This window comes from Eschrichtius robustus, chromosome 17, assembly GCF_028021215.1.
Source record: "Eschrichtius robustus isolate mEscRob2 chromosome 17, mEscRob2.pri, whole genome shotgun sequence".
Lineage (NCBI taxonomy): Eukaryota > Metazoa > Chordata > Mammalia > Artiodactyla > Eschrichtiidae > Eschrichtius > Eschrichtius robustus.
Genome location: NC_090840.1, coordinates 4,141,220 through 4,157,952, shown reverse-complemented (window position 1 = coordinate 4,157,952; position 16,733 = coordinate 4,141,220).

Here is a 16,733-nt window from a genome sequence, read left to right as displayed (position 1 = left end):
TCTAATTCCCATAAAGTCTTTACTGACAAAGGCAGCAAAAAAGACTAGCGACAATGTAGCCTATGCAGTCAATTCTTTCTAACTAGGATGTTTTCCATGAAACATCAACTTTCTAACGCTACACCCTGCTGCTCCGATTATTGTATAGTATTTAAAAATTGATAAAACGTCACAATCCATTCAGAGAGTAACACTTCAAATTTAAAAAAGAATAATCTCTTCAAGAATACTAATGTTCCAGCAAGATCATGTGTAAACAAGGATGAAGTGTATCTTCTCCCCATGGATCTTGACCAACGAGAAGTATGGAATTCTATTTCCAAGTGGCCAGTGAGTTACCTACCCAAGTACAAATGTGAAGTAAATACACCCCCATGAAACCGAAAGTAAAATAAATGGTCACAGTTTGCAGAACTGTCTCCCTGAAGGATACCTCAGGGGTATGAACTGAAATAGACACTTCTGATCAGGAAGCTGTGAGGCTGGGGGGATCTAATCATGTTTTCTGTCCATTCTGTTTCATGAAACTCTCAGACTTCATATTTTTATATGACAAACAGACCATGAAATAACCCACAGGCATTTAGGAGATTTCAGCACCCTGAGGGAGGAACTTGAGCTGTTCCCCCAGTTACTCTCTGGGGTCTGAATGGTCGAGGGGGGAGGCAGGGGTGGGGTGCCCGTAACAGCTGGACAAGAGTGGCTTCTCTCTGACACACCACCCTGGGCTCAGGCCACCTTCCTGGAGCCATCCCTCACTGTCAGCCATGGACATTCACCTTACAAGAGGAAAGCCTTCTCTGGCCATGATGGAAGAGACCCAGGTTCTACATGCAGAGACAGTTCTGTCATTGGTCCTCTGTTTCACCAAGAACTGGTGGTCAGCCATGGCAGGCATGACCTGGCAGAGGTTTTAGGATGACGGCCCTACCAGAGTCTTTTACTTTATACTTGTGACCATGCAAAGATTTAGCCTCATCCTTCTTTTTTCATAAAATCTTAGGCTCAGTTTAAAGATATCCACATTTAAAGATAAAGATATCCTAGTTGGAAAAGGGGCAGCTATCTGGTCTGATTAGTTCTTAGGGCTAGTAATCTAGTATTCGATCCTTCATCAAAGATTTGTGGGATCCTACTGTGTGCCAGACACCACAGGCCCCCAGGATTCTGCGATCAAGAGAACAAAAGGGCTGCTCTTCTAAGAGCCCATGTTACAGTGGGAGAGAGCCGATAGACAAATAGACCATCAATATGTACTCTCTTGGAGGATGTGAAGTTCTACAAAGACATACGGTGGGGAAATGGGATAAGAAGTGCCCATGAGTGGGGCATGGGAGGAACGGGGCACCTGGAAGTGGCCAGCGAAGCCACGCGTGCTGGTGACACCAGAGCTGAGATCTGATGAGAGAGAAGAGGCTGCTCTGGGACGGTCCATGAGTACAGTTCCAAGTGGATGATCCCAGAGCAGGGGCCACTAAGTGCTGTGGTGCTGGCCATCTGCTCTATAAATAGCCCATCAAATGTGCTGGGAGTTAAAACACACGCACGTGCACAATCCTGATTAAGTTTTAGTTTTAAAATCCACATTAGACCCACCAACTGCCTGCACCCAAGGCACAGCAAATCCTTTTTGACAGACGGTCTCTGTCTTTCTGTTGGATTTCCACAACTTATTATATACAAAGCGCATCTCTCAGTGACTTCCGAGGGATTCACTGGTAGCTGCAGAAAGAACACCTTGTCCTGGGGTGACTGGTGAAAAGGGGGAGGTTATGGCTTCTTCCTCTTGAACCATTAACCACCTGTGTGCTCTTCCCATCCTGAGCTTCTACAGAGTTTTCAACTGTTTTAACTCCTACCATCCATCTCTGCCCAACAGGTATAAATGTTGTTGAATATTCGTCAACATCAAGGGCTTTAAGGCTTAATGACTTATCATCCTTCTAATCTTTAAGAGGGCTTATGAGCTTGAAAAAAAATTTGAAGCTGAGAAATATCACACCAAAAATTTCAATGGACTTCAAGTTACCTTTTTAAGTTCAAAATGTAATCTTTTAAGTATTTAATTTATAAGCTTTTTAACTTCTAATTGTGGAAGATATTTCAAAACTCATTTGTTCATAAAGCATGCATTACCTCAGTGCCAGTAAGGAGCTAGCTACTGCCAACTAAGTAGAAAATCGTGGCTTCTGTAAGACCTTAAAACCTAATGGTGATAATGTTTGCAAACATGAACCTGTATCGCAGGTAAAATATTCTGGATAAAATTATTCCTACGTTCAATATTTCTGGTTGCTTTCTGTGAAGGGTACATTTTGAAAAGTAGCAAAGACAAAACATTAAAGAGATGAAAGGTTGAAAATCTCTTTTTACTCACAGGCAGAGTAAGGGAAATAGATGTGACACAGATAAAGAAAGATGCTCTGAAGAAATAGTAATACAGGTATTTCCTTCCTTTTCCCCATATGAGTATACTTCAATCTTCCAAGGTCAGGCTTAATAAACTTAGAAATCTCTAAAGCCTCAATGCCTGGAGCATGGTAAGTACTTGGTAAACATTAACGGAATTGAAGGGACAGAGTGAGGCAGACACTCCATTAAGAGTACATGTGTTCCAAAATGTGTATTGAGATTATCAGGATCCAGTAACACCCTCGCCCCAGTGGGTTCCAAATAAATGGAGAAGAAGACAGGCATCAGATGGGCGTCAAAATACGAACTTCACACTTGGTGAGACTGGATGGCAGACATGACTTTGCCTTTGGCCAGCAGGAGGTATAATCCTAAGACTCACCGTGGGCCACTGGTCCAGTGCAGCCCTTCCTGAGCTTGCTGTGTAAATAACCCGTCACTGCCTGTCTCCTTGCTGAACCATGAGAGCGGAGACTGACAGACGGAAGGCTAGAGCTGTTCCCATAAGGCAGGCTCTACGACGCATCCCTATTTTCCACCCTACGTGGAAAGGCAGCGAAAGAATTTAGCCAATGTTTGGGCCAGACCTGCCTGAGAGGGAGCAGGGAATGTCATATTACCCGCCAGTGGGTGTATCAACACTGCTTGCTGGCAAGGACTAAGCAAAACTGGAGGATTCAGAAGTGGCCACATGGACACTTAAAGAACTAGGAATATGGTTCCTCGCACTGACGACTCATTACTAACAAGTCCTTTTTCTCTTATCTTGATTTTTATAAAAAAGATGAGGGTGGAGGGAGAGAAGAGCACTTCTCATTTTAAGCTCACAAAAAATCTCCCGGAGATAGATAAGTACAACCTGTTCTTCGTCAATTTTGGGAAAATGAGGAAAGGTGTTTTAAATGACTCTTAACCCAATGAAAAAATGGAAATATTTGAGCAGACTCCCTACCAAAGAGGAGACGTGGTGAAAAATAAACACCTGAAGAGATGTTTAATATTATCAACCATTAGGAAAATGCAAATTAAAACCTGATTAGATACTAGAATAGCTAAAATTTAAAAACTGACCGCACAATGTGTTGACGAGAAGGTGGAGCAGTTTGAACCCTTGTTCACGGACGGTGGGAGTGCAAAATGGAACAGCCACATTCGGAAACTGTTCGACAGGTGCTTTTTTTTTTTTTTAACGTCTTTATTGGAGTATAATTGCTTTGTAATGGTACGTTAGCTTCTGCTGTATAACAAAGTGAATCAGCTATACATATACATCTATCCCCATATCTCCTCCCTCTTGCGTCTCCCTCCCACCCTCCCTATCCCACCCCTCTAGGTGGTCACAAAGCACCAAGCTGATCTGCCTGTGCTATGCGGCTGCTTCCCACTAGCTATCGATTTTACATTTGGTACTGTATATATGTCCATGCCACTCTCTCACTTCGTCCCAGCTTACCCTTCCCCCTCCCCGTGTCCTCAAGTCCATTCTCTATGTCTGCGTCTTTATTCCTGTCCTGCCCCTAGGTTCTTCAGAACCTTTTTTTTTTTTTTTTTTTTTAGATTCCATATATATGTGTTAGCATACGGTATTTGTTTTTCTCTTTCTGGCTTACTTCACTCTGTATGACAGACTCTAGGTCCATCCACCTCACTACAAATAACTCAATTTCGTTTCTTTTTATGGCTGAGTAATATTCCATTGTATATATGTGCCACATCTTCTTTATCCATCCCTCTGTCGATGGACACTTAGGTTGCTTCCACGTCCTGACTATTGTAAGTAGAGCTGCAATGAACATTGTGGTACATGTGTTTGACAGTTTCTCGTAAGTTAAACATACATTTATCATATGACCAAGCAGTCCCACCCCTAGACATAGCCAAGAGAAATGAAAGCAGATGTCCAAAGACCTGTGCACACATGTTAATAGCAGCTTTATTAATAATAGTCTCAAACTGAAAACAAATCAATCCTGCAAAATAAAGAATGCTGCCCACCGTCCAGTTCCACAAGAGTCAAGTCATTAGCCAGTGCAGTCAGTGACCCTCAACACACCCTGAAAGGAATTCAGGGTGAAGATCAGGATGAGGCACCTTGTGCTCTGGGAAAACAGACAAAACAGGTCCTTAGATAGTTAGAAATATTTCAGGAGAAATTTTTTACGAACCTAGATTCTTGCATCTTCTCATACTTAAAAAAGCACTAAAACCATTAATTAAGCTATCTGCTCCCTCTGACTAGCAGCAACCTTCTACTGAGAGGCAGGTACACTTTGACCAAAATCACAGACATACTGACCTCGCCCACGCTCCCACCTTTTCGGAGCAGCTGCTCAGCGCTATCTAAGAGGGTATCTCCCGGCTGCAGTCCTCAGTAAATCCCCAAATAAACCTGAAACTCACAGCTCCCATGCTGTGCGGTGTTTTTTTTCTGTAGACACTCCAATAAAAGATTAGGCGATTGGGTCTGTGTCCCACGGGATGCCACGTGCCTCTGGGGAGTGGAGCGGTCAAGAGCTCGGGCCCCGGAGGCAAAGGCCTGGCTTTGAGGCTCAGGTCTGTGACTGCCCGAGGTGGTACTTCCTCTCTCCACCTCAGTGCCCAGGTCTTTCCTGTGGGCATCAGTACATGTCTCTAGGATTACGTACTAGCTGAGACAGTTCAGGGAATACAGGGCCTGGTGAATAATAACTTAAATGCCAAGAAGTGACTGAGTCCACCCCAATTTATAAAGAACAAGTGACCACTTCCACGTCTGTTATTTGAGTCTATGATTAATAAAAAGTTCAGGCTGACAGAGCCTATGTCACTTCTGGCTGAGAATCCTGCATCTCTAGAAAGGGCTGCTCAACCCCAAGCCCTGTAATCAGAGCTCTGCCTGCCTGGGCGTCGCCTCCTGAGAGCTCAGCCTCTGACACAAGGTGGAGCTTTTTCTGTCTCTTTGAACGGCCAGGCTTCAAAGAATTTAGAGCAAAAGCTATTTTAGGCACTTTGGTTAAATTGACAGGGCTGCTCCTTTCCTTAAACCACCCGTGAAATGTTACATACATTCCTGCTTAGGTTCCGCAACTCTGCTATTTCCTGAACTTTGTACCGCTGGGAAGACTGGTTCTTCACAATTGTTCTGCGTTCAGGAAATTTGGCAGGGCGTTTAAAGCCAAAAGGGACCCCGTCCGCCCAACATGGCCTGCCTTGACGGTCCCCACTGCCTGCGTAGTGAAAAAGATACAACAGTGGTAAATCAGAAATTCCCCAGGCTGCACAATTTCCAAACCTCAGAAACACAAATGTAAATGTGGATACGTTGCCAAAGGCAAGATTTATGAAAAGGATAAATGATGGGACAGCCTCAGTCTCACCACCATGAGGCAGTGGAATTCCTAATTCAACAGTTGCCAAGGGGGTTCCCGAGCGGTCCAGTGGTTAGGATTCGGCGCTTTCACTGCCCAGGGCCCAGGTTCAAGCCCTGGTAGGGGAACTAAGATCCCGCAAGCTGCACGTCATGGCCAAAAAAAAAAAAAAAAAGTTGCCAAATGCCAACACAAGGACCAGCATCCACCAGATGGCACGAGAGTCACTCTGGGCTCTTCTTGTACTCAAACAAGTGAACCAATAAGAAATGCTCTGGACTGCCCTCCCGAAAGTCCAGTGCATGAAGCCTGCGGGGGGCCCAGGGGTCTGCATTTTAAATAATGTCCCCAGCTTGTTCTGATGTACAGTGACATTTGGGAATAATACCCTGAACAGAGTCAGACGGAAGAAAACTCTTACTTGGGCTTTCTTGCAGACTTTTAAAAAATGTATTCAGGGACAGAAGATGTGATTGAAAATGCATTTTAAAATCTCTTCACAAGCAGGCCCTGACCACCTGCACTTAGAAACTACAAAGAGAAACTAAAAGATAATCTTCATGTATTAAATGTATTAAATCAAAACAAAAAATACCCTGTGGTTAGAGACCAGAACTTCTGGGTTTCAAGAGGTGGCTTCGGGCAGAGAATTTTATTCCTTAGCATTTCCTTCCCTTTGCATTGGAATGGAAATAAAAGCAAAGAGAATGTGTCCGAAATCTAAATAAAACCTACACCACAAACTCAAGTGCTAATTGAGAGACTGAATAAGCAGACAGCAGGCAGACTGACAATGACATAGGAACTCACAGTTCTGCAGCCACCAGCCCTGGAAGCCAAACCACGAGTCAGTAGCAACGGCCCCAGATGGCCAGGGCTTGATCAATAACTGCCAGCTTCCCTGACTTCTGTCCCTTCTTGCAACTTAGGATCCACCAGCAAAAGCCAAATGTACACCCCAAGCACTGCCAGGGACCGCGGCTTCCACCCAGGCCCTTCAGCAGCCTCCAGTCGGGGCCACCTGAAACCTTCCCTTCCTTCCACTCTCAAGCTTTCCATTTCTCATCAGGCCCTCGAGTCTCTGCCCAGGGCAAGTGAGGGTGGTGGACCCTCTTGCTACAGCAAGCTCTGAGCAAACAGCCTTTGCGTTTCTCATTAGGATGGTCTCTGTTTATGTGCACCTCACCATCAAAGTAACATAAAATAACAAGCAAAACCCATTACTCCTCCTGTTCAAGAGCTCCGTTCCACAGGGATGTCTCTGCCAGCGGCTACTCACTACAGCCTGAAGTTAAAGAAGTAGGGGCTGGGGTGGGAGTGGCAGAGCAATTGTCCGGTTGTGAGTGAGGAGCTGGAAGCAAGAAAGATCTCCAGGCAGACAGGTCAGGAAGGGCAGATGAAAGCTGCCTGAGGAGAGAGCTTGAATTTGTTAGAACGCTTGGGTTGCAGACGAGACGGACTGATGCTGATGACTTCTGTGGTTATGGGAGTGCATTTGAAGGACCGGCTCTGATACCGAGCAGGACCCTGTGGGGCTCCTGGGCACAAAAGCCTTTCCGTGTCCCCCGTTTCTCGATTACAGGAAAATAGGCTTCGTTCAGCCTCCACGACCTTCCCTGAGGTCCAAGGAGGAGGTTCAAATAGATGCTAATCAGGGAAGGGAGGGGATGCGGAGACAAGGGAGGGGCCGTCAGCAAACAAGAGCGCAGCCTGGGGGCAGGGTCCCGGTCCCCCCTCGAGGGATACACATCACAGTATCTTTGAGCTGTTCTGCAGATCCTGAAACCCACACCAGGTGGGAGAAGTTAGCTGTGTGCTGCTCACAAGCACGTAGATCCCCGACTGGCTGGAACCAGAAGGTTGATGATGCCGACTCCCGATTACCTCACCCTCAGCCAATCAGAAGAACGTCCACGAGCTGACCGCGCCCTCTTGGAACCATGAGTATAAAACTCCTCACTACCCCTCCAGGTTGGGAGACACAGTTTTGAGGGCACTAGCCGGCTGTGGCCCCCTTTGCCTGGCAAGACAGTAAAGCTATTCTTTTCTACTTCACCCAAAACTCTGTCTCCAAGATTTAATTCAGTGTCAGGGTACAGAGGCCAGATTCAGCTTCAGCTCCTGGGTGGGGAACCAGCCTGGGGGCCGAGGGAGGGACCCAGGCAGCTCCCTGGACCAAGGGCAGAAGTCCCGGGGCCCCTTGCTGGCTGCGGATGAAATGCCAACATTTTTTGGTCTCTGCCATTCACAACTCAAAGTCCGAGTATTAGCTTTGCTTGGGTTACAAGCCCCTCTCTAGCGGAGGAAAGGACAGAGGAATAAGGAACACAGTCCTTAGGAAAAGCTGATTTCTCAAAAGGAAAGTGGGGTGTTCTTAGAAATGGAAGATGGGTGCTGGGTGGCCAAAACACAGTAAGTACTAAGGAAGGGCTCCTGGAATTTAACTTAACACGTCTCCCTTCAGTCTGCTAAACTCCAGAAAAAGGGGGTGGGGGAGGGACATTTTTACGTGCTGGGCAACCTACTGACAATTTCAGTGTGTCTGAAACCTTCAGGCGACTGTGTCAGGCTTCACTTTGACCTCTCCTCAACCACCACCAGCTTTATTGTTAAAGAAGCCAGTAATCATTAAGCAGATTAGCAGTGGAATAAACTAGAGAGTCACAAAAGTTATGACAATGGGCGGATCGGTGGTAAAATAACTTTGGGGCCAGAAAATTTACGAAAATAAACCCTTGCGAGCTCACCTTGAGTCTTTTTTCCTCCACAGGGTATTCCCTGTAATATTACTAACACGAGTGTAATTTCAAGGAGTGAGATTGCATTTTCATGGATTCTATTAGCCAAATGCCTCAGGGAAGATAGCACATTAAGCTTCGTCACCCATTGTAAAGCATTTCCGAACATTCTGAGGAAACCACTGTGCACTCTGACCCCACAACTTCTGGGACTGTCACTTCAGGATACATCTTTAGTTGCACGAACTGACAATGACATTTGGCAAAACAAGAGACTTCTCAGATCTCTTTTTCTAAGGACATCTTACTGGGCGAAAACAGAATCACAATAACTGTTGGGAAAAAAAAAAACCAAGAATGAATTTCTTAAACTATTTCCATTTTCTCAGCCTCCCAACTATCCCCATTATTCCTAAGTATATATTTAATTTCCATTAGGGAAACATAACAGTCTTCTGTGTCTGCACTGATCCAGGTGGAGGATACAAGATAAATAAGATGGAAATTCCTGCTCTCCAGGAGTTCACTGTCCAGGGGCGGGCAGCGGACTGCTGTGTCCGAAGTGGTCGTTCCTGACTTCTCTCCTTCACTCTTCTCCCTTCCCCCTCCCAAGCAGGAGTCAGGGTAGGCAAATCTCTGACCCTAGAATCCTGGGGCGAAAGACTGGGGCTCCTCCAGGAATGTATCCCTTACGTATGTTGGTAGCTAAGATAACCCCCATTTACTTTCAATCATTCATTCAGTTATTCATCTATTCTTAATTTTTTCAACAGACTACAAATTCAGTGATTCAAAACAAGTGGCATGAAAAGACTCATTCCCACCTCCATCTTCCACATTCTGTATCCCCATCTCTGCCCTGTCACTGGTAACCTTTTTTTAAAACTTTTAACTAATCTCTTGGATGTCTGGAAGAAGCAAATTCATAGAGACTGAAAACAGGGTAGAGATTACCAGGAGCTCGGAGGAGAGGGAGATGGGGAGATAATTATTTAATGGGTACAGAGTTTCTGTTTGGAATGATGAAAAAGTTCTGGAAATGGATAGTGGTGATGGTTGGACAACATTGTGAATGTTCTTAACGCCACGGAGTTGTACACCTAAAAATGGTATCACCTCACACCAGTTAGAATGGGCATCATCAGAAAATCTACAAGCAACAAATGCTGGAGAGGGTGTGGAGAAAAGGGAGCCCTCTTGCACTCTTGGTGGGAATGGAAATTGATACAGCCACTATGGAGAACAGTATGGAGGTTCCTTAAAAAACTGAAAATAGAATTACCATATGACCCAGCAATCCCACTACTGGGCATATACCCAGAGAAAATCATAATTCAAAAAGACACATGCACCCCAATGTTCATTGCAGCACTATTTACAAGAGCCAGGTCATGGAAGGAACCTAAGTGTCCATCGACAGATGAATGGATAAAGAAGTTGTGGTACATATATACAATGGAATATTACTCAGCCATAAAAAGGAACGAAATTGGGTCATTTGTAGAGACGTGGATAGATTTAGAGACCGTCATACAGAGTGAAGTAAGTCAGAAAGGGAAAAACAAATATCGTATATTAATGCATATATGTGGAATCTAGAAAAATGGTACAGATGGACCAGTTTGCAGGGCAGAACTAGAGACACAGATGTAGAGAACAAATATATGGACACCAAGGGGGGAAAGTGGGGGGGGGGGGGGTGGTGGTGGTGGTGGTGGGAAGAATTGGGAGATTGGGATTGACATGTATAACACTGAGGTGTATAAAATGGATGACTAATAAAGACCTGCTGTATAAGAAAATAAATAAAATTAAATTAAAAAAAAAAACCAAAACAGTTCAACCCATATATAGAATTAAACATTACATACAAAATGTTTTACCTGCTTTTGGAATTTATATAGAGTTATATTCGTATATTTGTATTTCTTTCTTATTTTGCCCAACATCGTGTTTATGAAATTCATCCATGTCATCGATGTGTCTGTAGTTCATTCATTTTTGTTGCTGCTTTATGGCCCAACCCATGCTCCATATTTGTGATGGTCCATGGATATCTGAAGAAAGTGTGCATTTGGCATGTGTTGGATGCAGTGTTTTATATTTGTCTATTAGGTCCTTTGTTAATCATGTTATTTAAATCTTCAATGTCTTTTTTTTTCCTTTTTGCTATTTATTCTCTCAATTACCAAGAGAATAAGTATGTGTTAAAATCTCCCAATGTTATTATATATCCATCTACTTTTATTTGTGCTTATGTTTACTTTTGCTATATTATTAGTGACATATTAATTTAAAATTATAATATCTGCCTGGTATATTAAACCTCTTAATCTCACATACACGTGTTTGCAAATTTTATCCCGTGTTTTTCCTTTCGGTGGTTACACTAGAAATTCAAACACACGTATTTAATCTAATACCTTTATCCTCCTTCTAGATAAAGCAAGGGCTTTGAAAAGAGTGCTTTACTTCCCCCTCCCAACTTAATAGACTTACATGGTACTTCTTGTTTCCTATTTTAATTCTGTCTCATTTTATTTTAACCCAGTACTATCACATGCCTGCAGTCGATGTTATTTTAGGTCTTCCTACTTATTTGCCACTTTCTCTGATGATCAGTCCTCTGAAGCCTCAGTCTTTCCATCTGGAATCACCTTCTTTCTGCCTGAAGCACCTGCTTTAGAATTTCCCTTAGCGAAGGTCTAGTGGCAAACTCTTAGAATTTTTGTGCATGTATCTTTTGTGTTAGAGAATATCTTCATTTTGGCCTCACTCCCCCTGGCTGGAGAATTCTAGATCCTCCTCACAACTTTTCAGAATTCCCAAGCTGTCCCTCCATTCTCTGGCCGCTTTGATGCTCCTGAAACACCGTCTGCGACTTTACGTCCTGTTTCTTTGAAAGTAAAGTAACTTTCCTCTCAGGCTGCTTGTTCATTGTCCTGCACGGTTTGGGTATCAGGCAGTATATACCGCGTTGGCGCTAAGATGTGGGTTTCCTTTCACATATCCTGCTTAAGATTCATTGGCCTGTTGGAAATGGTATCTTTCAACTTTTCTGGAAACTTCCCCACCATTATCTCTTCAAATATTGTCCTCTAACATTCTTTGTGTTTTCTCTAGGAATTTGATTAGACGTAATAGAACTTACCATTTTATTCTCAAAGTCTCTTCACCTCTCATTCACACATATCTTCCCTTTAGTCTTTCTCCGCTACATTCTCGAAAATTCTTGTTAACTTTCGTTAGCAAATTCTCTTTTTAACTGAGCTTCATTTGCTGTTAAACCCACACACCTAGATTTAAATTGCAAGCATTCCATTTTAGAATTTCGACAAATACTATTTAGTTGGTTTTTTCAGTATGCTAGATTAATTTTATAGTTTTCCACTTAAACAGATATTTTCACACCAGTTGCTTTTTTTTAAAAAAATGTACTATAGATGTTTTTATACTCTGTGGGCAGTTCAAATATCCGAAGCCTTTGTAGTTCTATGTCTCCTAATACTCGTAAGTGCTTCTTTCCTTTCATTCAGAGCTGAGCTTTGACTTTACTGGGCACCGTCCATTTTCCTTAGCAAATTATTTGTGGGGATCCCTTGAGGCTTAATGAGAGGAGCGTTCCCTACCCAACCCTCCTCTGCACAGCTTCTGCCTGATCTCGGCCCTCCCCTCCCTCACTAGGCTCCACACAGATGCCTGCTCCAGCGGTTAGAAATACAAAATACAGCGTCTTTACTTCCCGGGAGGGTATGTACCCTCTGGAAGTGGGCTTACGTTGGCACTTTCTAAGATCTGCCACTGCTTGGTCCCTCAAGTGTCTGTTCCAGCTGTTTCTGACAGACCATGTCATGTATCTGGGAGTCTGTAGATTCCCACTGCCTCATGCAGTCACTGAAATTGAGATTGTACATTTCAGCCCCTTTGTTAATTTGAGTAAGAACAGAGGGGAAAGATTGTCTTCTCTGCCATCATCATGTTCATATTGGGAACAAAGTCCTGTCTGTCATCCGTGAAAGCCAAAATGTATAAGGGTTTGTGCTGATGGAGGAGAAGGGAGAGGGTTTTTGAGAAGCAACAGGGTAAGGAGAAGAGATTTTTCTCTGCCAGGAGGAAAGAGGTCTGCAGTCCCCAGAGCAGTGGGATCCCTACTGGATTTGTCATCTTCGTGTAAGGAGAGACCCCGAGGAGGGGCAAACTTCCCAGGAGAGGCTGCATAGCAGCATGGAAAGGAGGGGTCCAAGGCACTCAGGGTTCCAGCCTTGCCAAAACTCCTGGCATTTTGAGAGTGGCCCGGAAGCAGAGGGAACCTGCTTCAGCAGAGACAATGAGAGACGGGAGAGGAGGAGCGTCTTCCGTCCTTTCCAAACAGAGCGTCAGCCTGTCAGATTCTCCTTGGGAAAGAGGATGTGCCACGACTATGCTTAAGAAGAAATTGTCTACCAGGCTGCGGGATGGAGACTTAGAGCCAGACATGAAGTCGGAGTATAGAAAATAAAAAGTGTAATATCTGCCACACTTCTGAGTATATAAACTAAGATACACGCCCGCTATGGAAATGACAGTTACCACTAGAGAGGAAGCACAGTGATATGGAAACACAGAGGCTGGGGTGACAGAACTCTGACTGGCGCTGAGCACTTCAAGCTTGGTCTCAGAACACGAAAGCCCATTTTCCAGGCAACGAGGGAAGGACCTTCCACGCACACAAAACCACACGGGGACAGAGCTAGAAAATGGTGTGTTTGCAACATTCCAATCCATTGGCATGGCTGAGCTTGCGAAGACTAATGCTGACCTTATAATCACAATTTTGCATATTTATAAACTTAGTAACCAGTTTAATTGGTTCTCTCCAGTTGCTGTCACGGAGGCGTGGAAACAGCCCAAGGAAGCTGATGTTACCTTCCCAGAACTTCAGACCTTTTGTGGTAGAGAATCAAGATTAATTTCTGAACTTGAGAGCCTTTGTTTAGTATATTCTCTTCCACTGCCTGAAGGAATTGAAATGAACCTCCATTTTCCAAAACATCAGCATGAGGAGGGTCTACTTTGCAGAGGTTCTTTGCCTCTGAAAGTAATTGGAAATGTGAACTATTCAGAAGTATTACAAGCCCTCATAACTGTAGGGTAAACCTAACTCTGGTCGGCTTTCTAGAAAGCCCCTCCTCCCTATTAAAAAAGCGCAATCAGCTTAGCTCTCCAAGACACTGCGTTGCCTAAAGCCACGAAGAAGTTGCATCATCCTTTGGTACAGCAAATGCACTGCCGGTATTTACCCCGCCTGCCTGAGCAGTGTGTGTATGAGAACCCTGCAGAACCGGAAGGACACCAGCACCATCACTGCACCATGACTGTAGTTTGCCGGTTAAAATAGAGGATTCAGCTCCTCAGATGAAAGTGCCCTTCACACCCTCTTGACTTTGCCCCAGACACAAGCAAACAGGAGAAGCCGCCAGGGCTGTGCTAGGCAATCATGGCACTCCGTGAAACAAGCCACATTTTGTTTTTAGCCCTTGTTTTTGCACTTGTCTCCCAGCCACAGCGTTTCCCAGGGACACACACGGCAGTTTCTGGATTAGGAGTTTACGTGATTCTCTCCACAAGAGAAGGACACTTCTTTCCACTTGACCTTATACAGCAGAAACTAACACAACAATGTAAAGCAATTATACTCCAATAAAGATGTTTAAAAAACTAAAGTGTATGGGGGCATGTGGGTAGGTTATATGCAAATACAACATCGTTCTATGTAAGGAACTTGAGCATCCATGGATTTTTGGTTTCTGCAGGGGGTCCTGGATCCCATCCCCTGCGGATACTGGGAGACAACTGTAATGACGTGCATCTCTTTCCAACAGTGAGATTGAAATCAACCACAGTGGGAGTATTTCCACCACAGAAATTGGCAAATGCAAATCAGGTCTTGATTTATTGTTTTGTTGATTGTCTAGACATAAAGTGAAGTAGAAAATGTTAATAATGGTGACCGAACTTAAAAGTGTGCTGTGTCTATAGCCATTACAATGTGAATAGCACCAGAACTTGAGGAAATATTTTTTCTGGATTCAAAAATTATTATCTTATTTAACCAAAACTTTTCTTGCATAATTGGTGAATGAGTGAAGTCCCAATATATGTCTTCATTGTTTCATTTTTGTTTTATTAATTAAAATGAGAATATTCATCTTAAAAAGAAAAAGAATCTATTTGCCTTCTGGGCTTCCCTGGTGGCACAGTGGTTAAGAATCCACCTGCCAATGCAGGGGACACGGGTTCGAGCCCTGGTCCAGGAAGATCCCACATGCCGCGGAGCAACTAAGCCCGTGCGCCACAACTACTGAGCCTGCGCTCTAGAGCCCGCGAGCCACAACTACTGAGCCGTGAGCCACAACTACTGAGCCTGCGCTCTAGAGCCCGCGAGCCACAACTACTGAAGCCCGCGCACCTAGAGCCCGTGCTACACAAGGGAAGCCATCGCGATGAGAAGCCCGCGCACCGCAGCGAAGAGTAGCCCCCGCTCGCTGCAACTAGAGAAAGCCCGTGCTCAGCAACGAAGACCAACACAGCCAAAACTAACTAAATAAAATCAATTTATATAAAAAAAAAAGAATCTATTTGCCTTCTTTGTACCGCATGCTCTGTTCATTTTTGCCTTCTCGGAAAACCCAGAAGTAAGTACGGCTTCTCTGCCCTTTATCCAGTTTTCAGGGCATAGTCGATATATGTGGGGGTTAGACTGAGAGAGATAGTGCCAGGATCTGCTACAATAAATAAAACGGAATCAACACAAAATGGGTAAAATCAGTGTTTACACCGCCTCCTCCCCCGGGAGAGGATTGTAAATATGCCGCTGGAGAGAACCGGTAAGGATCCTGCTCTCATCTGTGTGGTGGGAGTAACGGGGCAGGATTACATTCAGAATTGAAATATATCGTTGCAGGAACGTTTGTACAAACAGAGGAATTGAGTGTGATTATTTGTGAGTACTAATTCCATAAATATACGAGCTGAATCAGGTATAATTGAATATTCTAATCTCTTAAAAGGTGTGCTGAATTGTAGGGCGGGGATGATTTGTGCATTTAATAGACTCAGAGTGCTTACTATGAGTCAGGCCGCGTGCCAGGACAAAACATGCCGAGGAGCATGAAAGGGTCCGGACTCCGAAGGGCTCAGGATCTAGCAGGAGGGGTGCCCACCTGTGCACAGCAACGGTTTACTCACTGGGTCCCCCACTAGCACAGAAGTCCCTCGGCGGGCAGGGAGAACGACTGAGCGGTTTGCCCTTTACCCCGGTGCCAGACTCTTGTTGTCTGGGACACAGGAGACACTTAACAAACTTCTGCTTAATACACGGGTGTGTTTCCTCAGTACCTGCCTTGTGCCGGGCACCATGCAGCAGCAACAGCCGAGGCTAGAGGCGGTCCACCAGGCTCTCCGACAGCCAGCGTGAAACATATTGGCTGTGCCTAACCCTTAACACAGTCTGCTGGCCACTTTAGGAAAAAAAAACCGTTTTAAGCTTCAAATCACTGAAGCTCTACTAGTGATGTGTGTTCAAACTCAGTTGTAAAATGTACCATTTCTAAGGACTAGGTTAGTCCTTAGTCATGGAGTAGTGAAAGGTGAACCGTGATAACAACAGCTTCTATCTGTTGAAACACTATCTATGGATCACTTATGTCAGACCCACCGGTTGCTTATAGGATAATTGTAGGTAGCATATATCTAAACTACGATTTTTGTTAGACATAGATTCATTTAACATGTTTTAGGAAAAAAACGTAATGACATCAGTGATTGCATGGATATTATGAATATAGTTTAAAATGAGGCAAAGCTCCCTCCACCCTCAAATAACCTAATTTAAAGATAGTTTAAAGAAAAGAAAATGTTGAGTATAAATGGTCCAGGTGGTACCTGCATGTGACAAGAACAGGAAGGTGATTTGCAGGATCAGCTGGGTGATCTCCTGGGGCACCTGAAAACACACGGAGCGATGCGGGCTCCGGAGCGGAACGGCCGGGTTCAGATTCCGCTCTCCCATTTATTTCCCCCGATGAGCGTGGGCAAGCCTCTCCCAGTCTCTGCTTCCACGCCGGCCAAACGTGGAGGATGAGAGCGTCCACCTCGCGGTGGCAGCATAGAGATTCCAACCCGGGTCTCTGATGTCAAAGCCGTGGCGCTCCTCGCTGTGCCGGTGGAAGGGTTGGAAGAAGCACCGAGTTGACAA